This window comes from Lissotriton vulgaris, chromosome 5 (assembly GCF_964263255.1).
Source record: "Lissotriton vulgaris chromosome 5, aLisVul1.2, whole genome shotgun sequence".
Classification (NCBI taxonomy): domain Eukaryota; kingdom Metazoa; phylum Chordata; class Amphibia; order Caudata; family Salamandridae; genus Lissotriton; species Lissotriton vulgaris.
The window spans coordinates 1550847250-1550861510 of record NC_141693.1 but is presented as its reverse complement, the minus strand read 5'-3'; the positions used below and the strand labels follow the sequence as shown (position 1 = coordinate 1550861510).

The 14261-nt window shown below is 42.5% G+C and overlaps 1 protein-coding gene across 4 annotated transcripts in view; it reads right to left on the bottom strand.

Annotated features, from left to right (window-relative positions):
* Positions 1-14261, bottom strand: part of SLC12A6 (solute carrier family 12 member 6) — a 734261-nt gene that overhangs the window by 124885 nt on the left and 595115 nt on the right. The gene's annotated exons all lie outside the window — the stretch shown is intronic.

Sequence of the window (14261 nt, the reverse complement as noted above, 5' to 3'; positions counted from 1 at the left end):
GTCAGAATTCTTTATTTACTCATAAGTATGTGCTTTCAGTACGTCGGAGCTTAAGTAGTTAATGTTTGAATCAAAATTGCAACATGATTGAGGTCTTAAACAACCATCTCATTCGCTTGTCCAATATATAGACCAGTATATGTGACTCGTGGTTCTAGAAAGTTTTTTGAGTGCGCTCTATCAATGATAATTCTCAATGTTTCAGCTTGCTCTGCTTCTTCTACCTTGAAAATATACGCTCAGAATCACAAATTATAGATACAAAATTCATGCCACTTGGTCAAATGTTATTATGCATGATTTGTCAAAAGTTGCCTCTTGGCCAACATGTGATTAGTAATCTAATTGCTATTTCATGACAAAAATATTTTATCAGTTTAATCAGCAAGTCGTTAATGTAAATGTATGCCTCTCAAATGAATATCCAATGAATGTGCACCATCTTTATAATTTAAATGGCAAAAGGTACGGATTTCTTCAAATAGTGCATTCTCAACATGATTTCTCCCTGTGAGGATAAACACATGTTTTGCAATTCAATATTTCCTGAGGGCACAACTATTTCATTAAAACTTTATAAACAAACAGAAATAAAAGAAAGTTTAGGAACCTCATTATGAAATTAAATCAAACAAAACATCTATCAGTAAAATGCAATTTTGGGATACCATAATTAGTTTATTCTGTCATTTCTGAATACTCTTACTCTTCTCACCGTATTTGTGCTGTGCCAACACCTACACATTTGACAGATATTGATATTTCATATACACGTCACTGTATTGCAATATTCCCTTCGCAATCACAATAGCAGATAAGATGTAGGTGCTGCACTGTCGTCTATTAACTCAATAGCAAATTTAATCAAACAGTAAATGACAGGTCTATTAAATGTATCTTTGTTTATGAATAAGTGAACCTTTATTCATACTTCCTATAGCAGTATGCTGCTCCAACTGATTTCCTGTTACTGTGTACCATCTTCAAAACTATGTGTCAAAAGAAATTACTTTCTCCGGATTTCCTGTTAATGTGTACCATCTTCAAAACTATGTGACAAAAGAAATTACTTTCTCCAATTATTGCAATTTTAATAGTATTCATCCTTGTAGATACTTAAAGTGTTATCATACAGGCAAAAGTAATCTAAAAGATTGACCTCCATGATTTTAGTATAGATGTCTATAAACGTCCAGTAAATATATGTTTGCTGTGGTAGCTCAGTCTCAAGTATCCACATAAACTTACAACAAGGAAGACCACCATATGTTACTTTGGCAGTTTAAAATGGCTTTTCCTGCATGAAAATGGTGCCTTCATATAAACTCTATGGTCCATCCTGACAGAACGGTACTCTCAACACGGTATTTAGTCTGCATATTTCAAAAGAAATTTAGCTCTGGTCTTCCATAGAAACAATCATGATGGAGGAAAATCGATTTCATTACAAGTTATGATAACTTATAAGGGAGTATTGCGAGACCAGTATAATGTATAACAAGCATGATTGTGTTGGAATAAACTCTGCCAACAACTTCAGGGCAGTATTTATGTTAACTAAACTTGGGTCAGACTCAGCATCTCCCAGTGGTATCATAGTTGTTATCCTGGGTTATTTCTATAAATCAGTGTCCCTAGGGTTGTCTTGTCAGGGGTCTCCCCAGGAGACTTATTCAGGGGTCCAACTAGAAGGGACCTTGCGCCCGTTAGGCCATCCATCCGGGAGGTTTCTTCTAGAGACGTCTACAGGGCTCTCCTATTAGAAATGATGTTGCAAACTTTGTAACTCATACTTTACCTAGCCCAATCGTTATGGACCCCTGGCCGGTCTGAATGACCAAGACTGACTGGGGATGGAGCACTCTATAACTGTTATTCATAAGAGTACACCAGGCTATGTCGTAGAATGTAGTGGGCTTGTGGGAGAAGCTTCAAGAACCTAACTGGACCAAGTCCCTTGCCCCATTTGATCTTATAGCCTTTCAAGAGGCATGGGGTGGGATTTGTTATGTAGCATTTTCAATAATTGCCTCCCCCTCACCCAGTGGGGGCCTTGTTTCTTTTGTTAAAGTAGATTTAATTTATAAAGTGGAGGAGATAGAGGGTATCTTTTACCATATTCTTTCTTTTATGAACACCACTAGGATTTTGTGGCTAAATGTTAATGCAATACAGGGGAGGGTATCCGAGAATGTGATGGTCTCTTGGTATTATTTTACATTCTTTCTGCCATGGTCGACTAAGTGTTCATACTGTTATGATAATACTAGGGGATTTTAATGTATACCCCTGTAGTGATTGCTACCTATATGAGGGAGGGGGCTTTGAGGAAGGTGATCATCAGGATTAAAGCAGGGGCGGCTCCTCCATGTGGGTGGAGGAGTGTCGCCCCACTGCTTTCTCGCAGTGAGAGTAGCAGTGCCATAAAATGGTATGTCACTGCTTCTCGCACTGCGAGAAAGCAGAAGGGTTTGAATGGGGAAGGGTGGGTAGGTTGTCCTGAAACAGGGCAGGGGAGGAGTGGCTAGCCCAATGTTGCGGGTCCTGACAGTTTGATCGGTCCTTTGGGGTCGACCAAACCAGTCATGCGCACACTGCCTATTTTCTCCATGTAGGCTGCATGCAGCCTACATGGAGAAAATTTCCTTGCCATAGGCGCCTGGCTGGGCGCCAGTCCCACCACTCACAACGCTGCCATTGCAACATTGTGATTGGCTTAGGGGAGGGGAGGGAGGCGGCTTGCTTCCTGCGGCTGTGAGAACCAGAGAGACAGAGACAACGTGGGACTTGTTTGGGCTGGCTAAGGTACGTTTTCTTTTCATAATTAAAATTAAACCTCCCCATGCCGGCTACGACTGGATTAAAGTCCATCTTAAGCACACCCCTGGGGAATTTAATTAATGAGTTGTCAGCTGAATATAATTTGGTGAATATCTTTGGTTTGTAGAGTTTGCTTTTAAGGGTTCAGGAAACGATTCTCACATTGATCACAACTATGTAACCACTAGTTTCTCATAACTCTTTCTCAGTGAACTGGCAAACTATTCCTTTAAGTCACCAGAAATCTGTTTAAGACAGTCTTTCAGGGGCAGAGACAGAAGTGGTGCGAAGTTAATCCGAAGCATTTGGTTACATCTTGTTTTCGGAAATCAAGACCTGCTTGAACACAGAGTCCTCCTCACAGAGGCCTCCTTTCAGAGTATCACAGAAGCGTCTGACAAGTTTGGCTCTTACATTAACACTGCTCTTTCAAGATTGGTCAGGCCACCAGCCCCCAGCACCTTGCAGCTGGTTTGATAATAATTATACTAGTTCACGAAAGTCACTTCTAGCCTAGTTAAATAAAAAAAACTTGGGATACTAGAAAAGTAAGAGAATGTAAGGCCACTTATGGTGCTGCAGTCAATAGCAGAAGAAGGTACTAACATAGAGATGTGGGAGGATCTTCTGACACATAGTACATCGAAAGTTAGCACCTTTTTTTGGAAGGTGGTCTACCACCCTTTTTTGAAGGAGGACAGAGTGGTAGATCTGGCCGCCTTGGTTCCTGTTAAAATCTGGAAGGGCCATTTCTCTGCTCCATATTAGGGGGGAAAACGTATCTTGTCCACCCGTCCCCCCAGTTCAGGATGCCAAATTGATGTTGCGATGGGGGGAGATCAGAGGTGAAATGATGTCACTTCCACTGGGCTAATGCGATCCCTAGTGACCAGTTAAAGTCTTGTGTTGATTTCTGGGCACCTCTCCTTACAATCTACCTTGGTGCCGCTATTAGCTATTCCCTTCCAGAGTAATGGCGGCATTCAATTATCATACTCGTTTAAGAAGGGGAACAGGAGTGACACCGCTTGTTACAGACCCATTTCTTTAATTGAGATTGAGGTAAAGATTGTTGGTAGGGCCATATTGAAAAGACTAACTTAAACTTTGTTTGGGTTTCGTACAGGGAGTTGTTCGGTAGAGCAGAATCTCAATCTGCACCTTATAATTACTAAATATGTCTGGGCAAAAAAGGCTCGCTCTATCTAGCTTCATGGGCCTCAGCTCTGCATTTGGTCTGGATATCAGAGAGAAGCTTTGGACTGAGATGGGGCCCATGGGTGTGGAAGAGGGATTGGTAAGTTTTCTTAGGGGCCTTCATTTTGAGTTGATGGCTTCTGTCTACTATGTTGCACAAAGTACTTCAGTCTAAGTAAGGGGGTCTGGCAAGGTTGTATTTTGGCCAACTTCCTTTTTATTATGTATATCAATCACCTTGAGAAAGCACTCCTCGTACAGGGTATAGATGTACCAAGGGCCGGGGCAGGTCATTCTTATATGCTGATGATGCTTTCTGAATAGCCCATACTGCTAGAAGTCTACAGCGGCTTTTAGACCTTTTTGTAGGCTTTATTAGCAGCTTGGACCTGCATACCAACTTTAACAAGTCATATGTGATAGTCGTGCGCCCATAAAATGTGAAAAGTGTGACTTTCTGTCAGGAATCAGGCCAAGTGTTCCATGCTGTGGAACATAATCTAGTTCCTCAGTGCATGTCTGGTATAAGGTGTATCTCTTTTTATAGAGATTCCATAACTTATACTCCTGGATACTGGAAGAGGTATTTGTACGCGCTCCCTTAGACTATATCTCTGCGTCATGGGTGAGAGACTTTGCGTGGCTTCCTGTCCTTACTGGTTACCACTCCCGCCGCCCCCCTCACCCCCCTTGAGATAACGTCCTGACTGCTGTGAGTTTCAACTTCGCCCTGTCTCTACAGATTCTGGCCAAGCTTCCTAAATATTTGCGTTAACTTGCTTTGACTCCAGAATCCCCACCCTTTTTTCCTCCATTCTGCCCGGGGCTGACTTAAACCTAACCTTCCCCTTTAGACTCTGTGTCCTTGCTAATTAGTTACCTGCTGGAGCGAGTTAGACTTGAGATACTGGCAACATTGTATCTTGTTGCTTCATTACTAGCAGATGCGGGAAAACAGCTATATTGTTTTTTGCTTTGCGCGAGAAACTTTGCCCCATTGCTTTCTTCCGGGATAATTGATACATTGCATCCAGCCAATTGCAGAACAGGAGACTGCTCCTGGACGTGCACTACCGGCATTCCCTTTCACCACAGTCAGCCCTGCAATTGATCAGAGCAGTTCCCATTCCCGCTACCTTCTAGCTTGTTCCTGATATTGTCTTAGTTCCTGTGGAACCCACCTGTTACCAGGTTAGTGGATCATGTGCGTTACAGAAAGCCAAGCCCACAAACTATTATTCCACCCGAACGAAGATGAATTCCGAAGGGACGAGTTCTCCCAGCAGCCTTTGTAGATTTGCAGTCCGAAGTAGGAAGGCTAAGAACCGAGAACCAATGCCTTCATACGGAGCTGGTTCAGGTTAGAAATTTAGCCTCAGTAGACACCAGAGCATCAGGGCCCATTCATAAGAATAAGAAGAGCTATATTCAGCCTGCACACTTTACGGTTCCATCCCCTACAACTAGCTCTATTACCAAAGATGAAGGGACCCTTCCCCCTGTCCATTTCACAGTTCACACACCTAGCCCAGCCCGCTAGCCATGCCTGAAAGGTTCATTGGTGACCGTGCTAAATACAGTACCTTTATGAATCAATGTAGGAAAGAATTTCTTTGTGAGGCCGCCTCGTTTCCTGATGATGTTGCTAAAGTGGCATTTGTCATTTCGTATTTAACTGGTAATGCAGCAAACTGGGCGGTACCCCTGGTAGAAAGCAATGATCTGTTGCTTTATGACTTTATCCTGTTTCAGGAGAAAATACAAAGGCAAACCTTTAAGCAGGCAAGTGACAATGAGTTGCTGAACTTAAAAACAAGGTTCTAAGGGCTTGCACATGTATATTACGTGTTTCAAAAGAATGGTCACGGAAACACACTGGCCGGAAGAAAAGAGGACCTCTCTATTTTATAGAGGACTTTGTGACTAATTGAAAGACGTCCTTTCTCAGATAGTGGATCCACCAGAGAACTGCCCCGCTTTCATGGATCTGGTGGTAAAATTGGATCATAAGTTGAGTGAAAGGAGAGGGTAGACATCATACCAAACTCCCTCTTGCTTCCTAGTAGTTAAGAGTTACGGTAAGGAGAGCAAAGACACCAAGGATAGTGGTGAACCCATGCAAATGGGGAGTGTGAGAGGTCCCGGGTCAGCGGAGAAGAAAGAGAAAAGACGCAAGCTCAATTTCTGTTTATACTGCGGGAAATGCGGACACTTTGCAAGAAAGTGTCCTGTAAAACCTTGTGCTCCTCTTCAGGCTGTAGCGGGAATAGACTACAGTTTGACACCATCGGAAAACTAAAAAACCTGAAGGTACATGAGACCGACTTTTCAAGTTATTTACTTCCTCAGGTCTCTCAGTTTCTTTCTAATACAGTGGCCACTGTATGAAAACATTTCACCTCATCAGTAACTTTAATAATTGCTTCACAGAGCAGAATGGTTCAGTCTATTTTGTTGGATTCTGGGGCCATATGGAACTTTTCGGACATTAAATTGGCCCAAGAATTGAGGATACCCTTTGTACCTAAACCCCGCTCTGAACCGGTGAAAGTGGTGGAAGCAACAGAATTGTTTTCAGTATTGATTAAATATCATACACCCGATCTCACTATGGTATGTGACAATGGACACTCAAACTCTTTAATTTGATCTAATCGACACGCCTAGATTCGGAGCCATTCTTGGGGTACCATGGCTGCAAACCCACAACCGCCATATAGATTGGGCGTTTATAAAAATAATTCCCTAAAATCAAAACACTGTATGATCCACTGCTACCAAGAAGCCAGTGATTGGAAAAACACACTTTGTTGTGTCCTTGATACGTCTGTGAAAAGTCTCAGTGTACCATCAATATATGAGGAATATAAAGAAGTGTTTGATGAGGTTAAGGCAACTGCCTTACCACAGCCTTGTAGTTACGATTGCCGGATAGATCTGATACTAGGAGCCGAGCTCCCAGTGAGTAGAGTTCATGCTCTAACCGATCCTGAGACTGAATACCTAAAGACATATCTCGCTGAAATTTGGAAAAAGATCAGATATTCCACATCTCTGGTTTCGTCGCCCTTATTTTTTATACCTAAACGCAAAGGGGGATTACGCGCCTGCCTGGACTATCGTGTGTTGAATCGTGTGACAATCAAGAATAAATACCCCCTCCCCCTTATTTCGGTCTTATTAGATGAGATATGTGGAGAGTAAATATTCACAAAACTAGATCTTCGAGGATAATCCGTCTAAAAGAAGGAGACAAATGGAAAACCGCGTTCAGAACCAAATACGCTCTCTACTAGTACTGTGTAATGCCATTCGGTCTCTGTAACGCCCGAGCAGCCTTTCAATTTTTTGTTAATGAGATCTTGAGAAAATACTTGGACATCTTTGTCATCGTCTACATTGACGATGTATTGATCTTCTCCCAATCTGAGCAAAAACATGCGAGTCATGTTAAAAAGATCCTAAAGAAGTTGAAAGAAATTCGGTTGTTCACTGAACTAGATAAAAGTACTAAGCATGGGCGAATTTTTCGAATCTGGCGTTCGCGAATTTGAGTATTTGCGAACTCGCAATCCGTAAAATCCGCGAATTCTCGCGGATTTGGTTTTTTTTGTGTTCGCAAGGGTTTCTGCCAGTTCGCGAGGGTTTTGTACCAGTTCGCAACTGCGAACTTACTTGTCGGCTCGTAACGGTCGCGACTATGTTGTTTCTACGTCTGGTTCATCATCACAGGTTCCCAGCACTCTCTGTTTCACCACTGCCACCCTCTGTTTCACCCATGCCACCCTCTGGTACATCAATGTCACCCTCTGGTTCATCACTGTAGATTATGGGGGGGAAAAGCAAGCACACCTGCCCTGCTTCAACTGACATGAATTAATTTGGGGTTGATTTATTAATGTGTCACTGTTTTAAAATTCCAGTCTGGCACCTGCTTCCTTATCTGTAATTTGCTTTCTGTTGCAGTGCAATTTTTTTTTCCAGGACTTTTGTGGCCTACTTGTAGCTATTCTATGAGCCTGCTGTGAGGGTCAGAGCAGGGTCATAGAATTGTTGCAACTAGCAACTGAACTCTGGAGGGGCCCCAGTCAGGAAGCACTACAGGGAATGGTTACTAATGATGAGTCTGAACTTTTGCACCTGCTAAGTGCTTTCAGTTTTGCAAAACTCGGTTTTCTGCAGAACAGCAACTGTAATGCCCCAATCAAACATAGGCAACTGAACTCTGGAGGGGCCCCTCAGGAAGTACTACAGGGAATGGTTACTATTGATGAGTGAACTTTTGCACCTGCCGAGTGCTTTCAGTTTTGCAAAACTCGTTTTTCTGCCTGCAGAACAGCAACTGTAATGCCCCAAACAGACTTACTTGTGAAAGTTGATTTCTAATCCAAAAGTGATCCAAAGAAAGTCATAAGGCCTCAAATCCAAAAAAGTGCAGGCAAATGTCAACCTGAGGAGTTATTCTGATAAAAATCCTCATTTTCAGAAGGTCTATGCTGCTTGCTAGTGGAATTATTGTACAGAATTGCAAATTTTGTAATTTCGCGAGTGCGAGATTGTTGCTGCCCGCCACACCTACATGTTCGCAATTGCGAACTCTCGCGATGCGTCGCCAAACTCCCGCGGGATCCCGCAGCAAGATCCAAAATGGTGCAGCACTCGCAAAATATCGAGAAAAACAACTTGGCAAACGCTGAATGACGGTAAGTGAACGCCGCACGCCGCAATATTGTATCACCAAGAAAGAAAATCCGCTGGGTGCGAATTTGCGGATTTTCGGTACATTTACCGAAAATCCGCAAAATCCGCGAGCGGAACGGATTTTCCGCCCATGCTTAAAAAGTACTTTTCACCCACCTAGGTAGACTTTCTGGGTTTTATGATCTCTTCAGAAGGCATTCATATGGATCCCATGAAAGTAGACACCTTGTTGCAATGGCCGAGTCCTTGTTCTGTAAAAGAATTACAGTCCTTTATTGGCTTTTCAATTTTTTATAGGAGGTTTATTGATCACTTCTCCGAGATCATCACTCCTATTACAAGTCTGCTCCGCAAGGCGGTTAAATTTGCATAGTCACCAGCCACAGCAGCTTTTGTCAAACTGAAAGAAAGGTTTGCAACCGCCCCCAAAGTAAAACACACAGATATCACGCAGCCCTACTATATTGAGGCAGATGCATCTTAATATGCAGTGGGATGGATATTGTTTCAGATAGACCAAAAGACCGGCTGTTTACATCCAGTTGCTTATTTTTCCAAGACTCTTCTCCCTGCAGAGCAGAACTATACCATTGGGGAACGTGAGTTACTGGCCATTAAACTCTCCTTCCAAGAATGGAGACATTACTTATTGGGCACAGCACACACAATCACTATCTATTCAGATCACAGGAATCTGCAATTCTTCAGATCTGCTAGAGCCCTTACCCCGCGGCAAATGAGATGGATGATTTTTGTGATCACATACTGTCCTGGCACTCAACATGGTAAAGCAGACGCTCTGTCTAGCATATGCATAGAGAAGAAAATACATACTGACAATAGTCCGCCCATCATACCCGGTCACACGATCATTAGAGTAGGCGATAAGGAGATCCCTTCATTCGTAGACTGTTTATTAGAGTCCTGTGCTGCAATACCTCCTCCTGAATGGTTAAAGAAGCCATTAAATACCATTACTAATGGACTTTATTATCATGAAGAGAAACTGTGAGTACCCACTAGGTAGCTGCAATTGCAGATCATTCAGTGGTATCACAGTAGTTTATTGGCAGTGCATCCAGGAGGAGAAAAAACCCTGCAAACTTGTCACAGGTGGTTCTGGTGGGCTGGAATGACTAAAGATATCTTAGCGTTTGTAAATTCATGTCCTGTTTACGCTAGACAAAAAAATTCTCACGCGGCACCTACTAGTTTGTTAAGACCTACCCCGATTCCCTCAATACCTTGGCACTTCATTAGTATGTTTTTTATAACCGACCTTCCCAGATCACAAGGGTACAACACTTGATTCCGGTCCAGGGAAGACATGGCTTGGCAGTTCGGGCTGGACTGTTCCCATGAGTCACAGGGTCAAGGCTGATTTGCATATGGCCAGGTCTGAACTGGGGTGGTGTGGTGAGCAAAAACATGATGGATTTAGGCCCAGATCTCTGTACTGGGGTGAAGGTATGACATTGTTATGCATTCTGACCATCAACTGTTATTTTTGCACTGCAGTGCCTGCAGCAGGCATGTGACAAACAGGAAAGAGCAGCCTCAGAGTCAGTCTCAACAAAACCCTTCGGTATGATAGCTCGAATATCCTGGACTCAACGTTTGGGAGAATAAGTACGAAACTACAATGTATCCAGAAAAAACTCTGATGAAGGGGGAGCATGTGAGAAGTGATCAGGTGTGACTTCAGCACGTTGATAGTGAACTCCAGCAAGTGCAGGAGGTCTGTCGTAGTCTGGAGTTGGGAGACGACAGCCTGGGATGAGCCCACCTTCAATAGCCAGTTGTAGAGCTACGGGAAGACTGCATCCCTGAGCTCCATAGATGAATTGCCAAAACTGCCATCACCTTGGAGAACACTTGAAGGGTGCTGGTAAAGCCAAAGGGTAGCACTGCAAATTGAAAGTGCTCGTGGTCTCCCAGGAACCAAAGCTAACGTCTGTGGGCAGGCTGTTCAGGGATGTGAAAATAATCATCCTGCAAGAGCATCATCCAGTCTCCCGGGTCCAGTGCAGACAAGACCTATGCAAGTGCAAGCATTTTAAATTTCTCCTTTTTCAGGAAGGAATTGTGTGGCCTCCGTGTTTTTTGGACACTATAAAGTAGCGGGAATAGCAACCATGAACCATCAACTACTTCTGATGCAGATTCCCTTGGACAAGAGAGCTACTACTTCCTGGTGGAGCAAGTATAGATGATCCTCTGGTCGTCTGTGATAAATGGGTTGCAAGGGTGGTTGGGTAGACATGAAGGAAGGGGAGTAGCTCTTGTGGACAATCTGGAGAACCAGACTGATTTTATTGACCTCCAGTGGTGCAGGTGATAGCGTATCCCGCTGCCCACTGATGGTACAGCATCTTCAGGCATGCAGGGTCTGGTGGCTGGGTTAGAAACTGCATAATTTTTATGTTCACGTTTCTTAAGTTGCTCTCATTCTGCAAAACGGTGACTTTTGACATACATTTGTGTGCGTGTCAGTGTGTGATAGTATTCCCTGAACCTGCATTTGCTTACATTTCAACTGCGTAGGCACACTATTATTAACTACTTGAACATTCAGTACGATGTAGAGAGTTCACTGCACAAATTTCATGGAATGTTATTGACTGGTAGGTGACAACGCTATCTGACTAATACAAACAGTTACGGCTTGACTGAGACCTTGGCATGACAGCATGGGGCTGTTAATTACATATACAAATCTACTTCCTCTTTTAAATCAGAGGAGCACTCTGCTGACGCTTCAAGGTCACTGCACTCTAAAATCCCACCTCAGTGGATTCCGGTCACTTCCACGAGGGATGCCTTCCTCTACACCAAGACAGCCTGATGACACTTGCAGCAAGTAATGGGGAGTTAGGTCACCAGGCAGGGATTTCTTCAGCAGATGAACCATCCTAGGTCATGCTGGGTAGAAACACAATATTTTACACTACATACATGCCAGCATATATTCATTGTTTTAGCACAATGGTGGAATTATTCATTCTCTCCACTGCACTGCTCCTGTACCACTATTCCTGTATTGCTAATTATGCTAATATGTTTCCTTCTATCTGTAATTCCAGCGCATGCATTTTACTCAAGAATATTGAAACTGCAGTTCGTGTATTTCTTGTGCATTCTCTTTGCATATGCCTGGGAGTATAAACGAAAAAGTTTTAGATCTGTTACCATGATTTCCTTCGGGAATCAGGGTTGTCATGTTCTATAGTTCTGCACAATCCCACTAAATAAGAAGTTAAAGTGAAGTCATTGCTTTAGGGTTAACAATCCCTGGAAAGAAATCATGGGCATCGTGGTAACAGTAAACCTATTTCACTTTTTAACAGTATATCACACACAGCACAAATAAGAGCAGACACATTTCACAAAAAGTGTATTTATTACAACAGGGCAAACCTGTCTCTTTGTACATCTAAAATAATTACAAAGGATATCATAAAAACAGCAAGAAGGCACGCTATAAACAACGAGAATAAAATGAACATTTCTAATACGGTTAAAATGTAATTAAAAAGCCTAACACCCTGAAACCTACATCTATGTGCTACCCTGGGAGAGCATGTAGTAAAGCAACTTGCAATCTTGAGTTGCTTAGGGAGAAGCGGTGCACTGCATACATTATTGGCAGCTCAAGCTGTCATTACTGGAAGAGCTGTGAACTACGGTAGCAGCCTCCCTCTGGAACTTGGCTCTTATCAGTGTAACTTGGCTCTTATCAGTGTAAGGCAAGATGCATCCTCTTCTCGGAGTGCAGGCAATAATCAAGATAGTCTTCAGATGGTATATTGTAGGATAATCTGGGGCGAAGGACCTCTCTACTCAAGTGATCGGGTGGAGGTTCTTAAATACTAACAATCATCAGGGATGAAAACCTTCAACATAATTTCAGGAAGGTAGTAAATAGATTATGGGCACGAAAGAAAGGATCCTAGACATATCGTTAGGAAGATGGGAGCCGAGGGGATGTCATTTTGAACTACACCTCTTTGATGAATTAGCTAAAGATGCCTCTTGATGGCCTGAAATATTGATAAGGGTACACTTGACCCAGACTGGGTATCTGGGCCATTATGGAAAGACTTGACACTCTTGCAGTTCCACGAATGATAGGGGTCCACGAAATTCATGTTAATATTGTTCATAACAGGTGCGACAGAATTCAGGTGGTCCGGGATGGAGTTGGGGGCCAGACCGGAATGGAGTTGGGGGCTTGACCTTAGGGGCTTTAGGTCCGAAATATGCATTAGTACCCTCTTGTAACTACTAGTCTTTTATGATACAATGCAGAGTTTATATGAAGGTGCAGTTTTTAGGCCATTTTAAAAAGGCAATATAAATGTAGTGGTCATATATGTAGTATTTTACATGGACACTGAAGAGATTCTTACCATTCTCAAAGTACATTCAGCGGTACATTAATAGGCATTGATTAAAAGCAATCAAATCAATATTTCAGGTATAATTAAAAAATGCATTATCTCTGGGGTTGAATACTGTTATGATTGTACTAATTAAAGAAATGTTTCATAAATTATGAAGATTCTAGTTTTAAATTAGAAATCAATTTGAGCTGCATGCTCCAATACTGGCAATAATGACAGTCAATGCTACTTATTCATAAACAAATTAGAGTAACTTTTGTGTTAACAGGTTACAGTTCAGCATCTAAATCTAACCCGTCATTGTGAATTTACACTGAGCATTATGCTAATGTAGACTTCATATAAACCATAAATATTGTCAGGATTCAGAAAGGGCTTGTAAAGTTGGATAATGGTGCAAAGGAGACTGAATGCAAAAGTACACAGATTTTACACAAAGTGCACACTAGTTATTGGCAGTTGTTCACTCACTTTGTTACTGTAGCATTTACAGGACAGAGTTGGTTATTTAAAGCCAATTCAACATGAAGCAGATGACAGGGAACATTTGGTTGGTTGCTGTGGCTGTACGCTCTATAGTAGTTCACCCCTGGAGTTTTGTTTGCCACGTTTGTTGTTTTCTCCCTTTTTTCTTCCCCCATGGCTACAGTTCTTCTTTACTTCCTCACATTGATGTTTATGCATATTTTCAGATATCCCATCTACCATTTCCCCATCTCTGGTTCTGTATGTCTTTGTGGCATCTGGGGATACTGGTTGCTACAGTGGCATGTTAGTTGCTCACATTAGCGCCACCTGCAGCAACGCCCAGCAAACCTAATTAAAGCTTACACAGTGCCGTTCTGCTCGCAACAGTATTATATGATCGGTTGTGGCTTACTCCTTACAACTGGTCAAGTGGTTCTGGGTAATCTGCTCCCTCCCTGTTGCAGAGAAGAACACATTACAGCTTTGCAACTGAGATCAATCCATCAAAGGGAACAATGTAGCCCTAAGTTTATCTCATCCTTTCCCAGACTCTACTCCAGTCCTACCAAAGGGATATTGCTGCCATGGAACATCTACATAGGGATTCTGGAGTGGCAGGGCCTTGCAATGGCTCCGCTTTCTGTGAACCTGCCCAAAAATATTTATAATAAA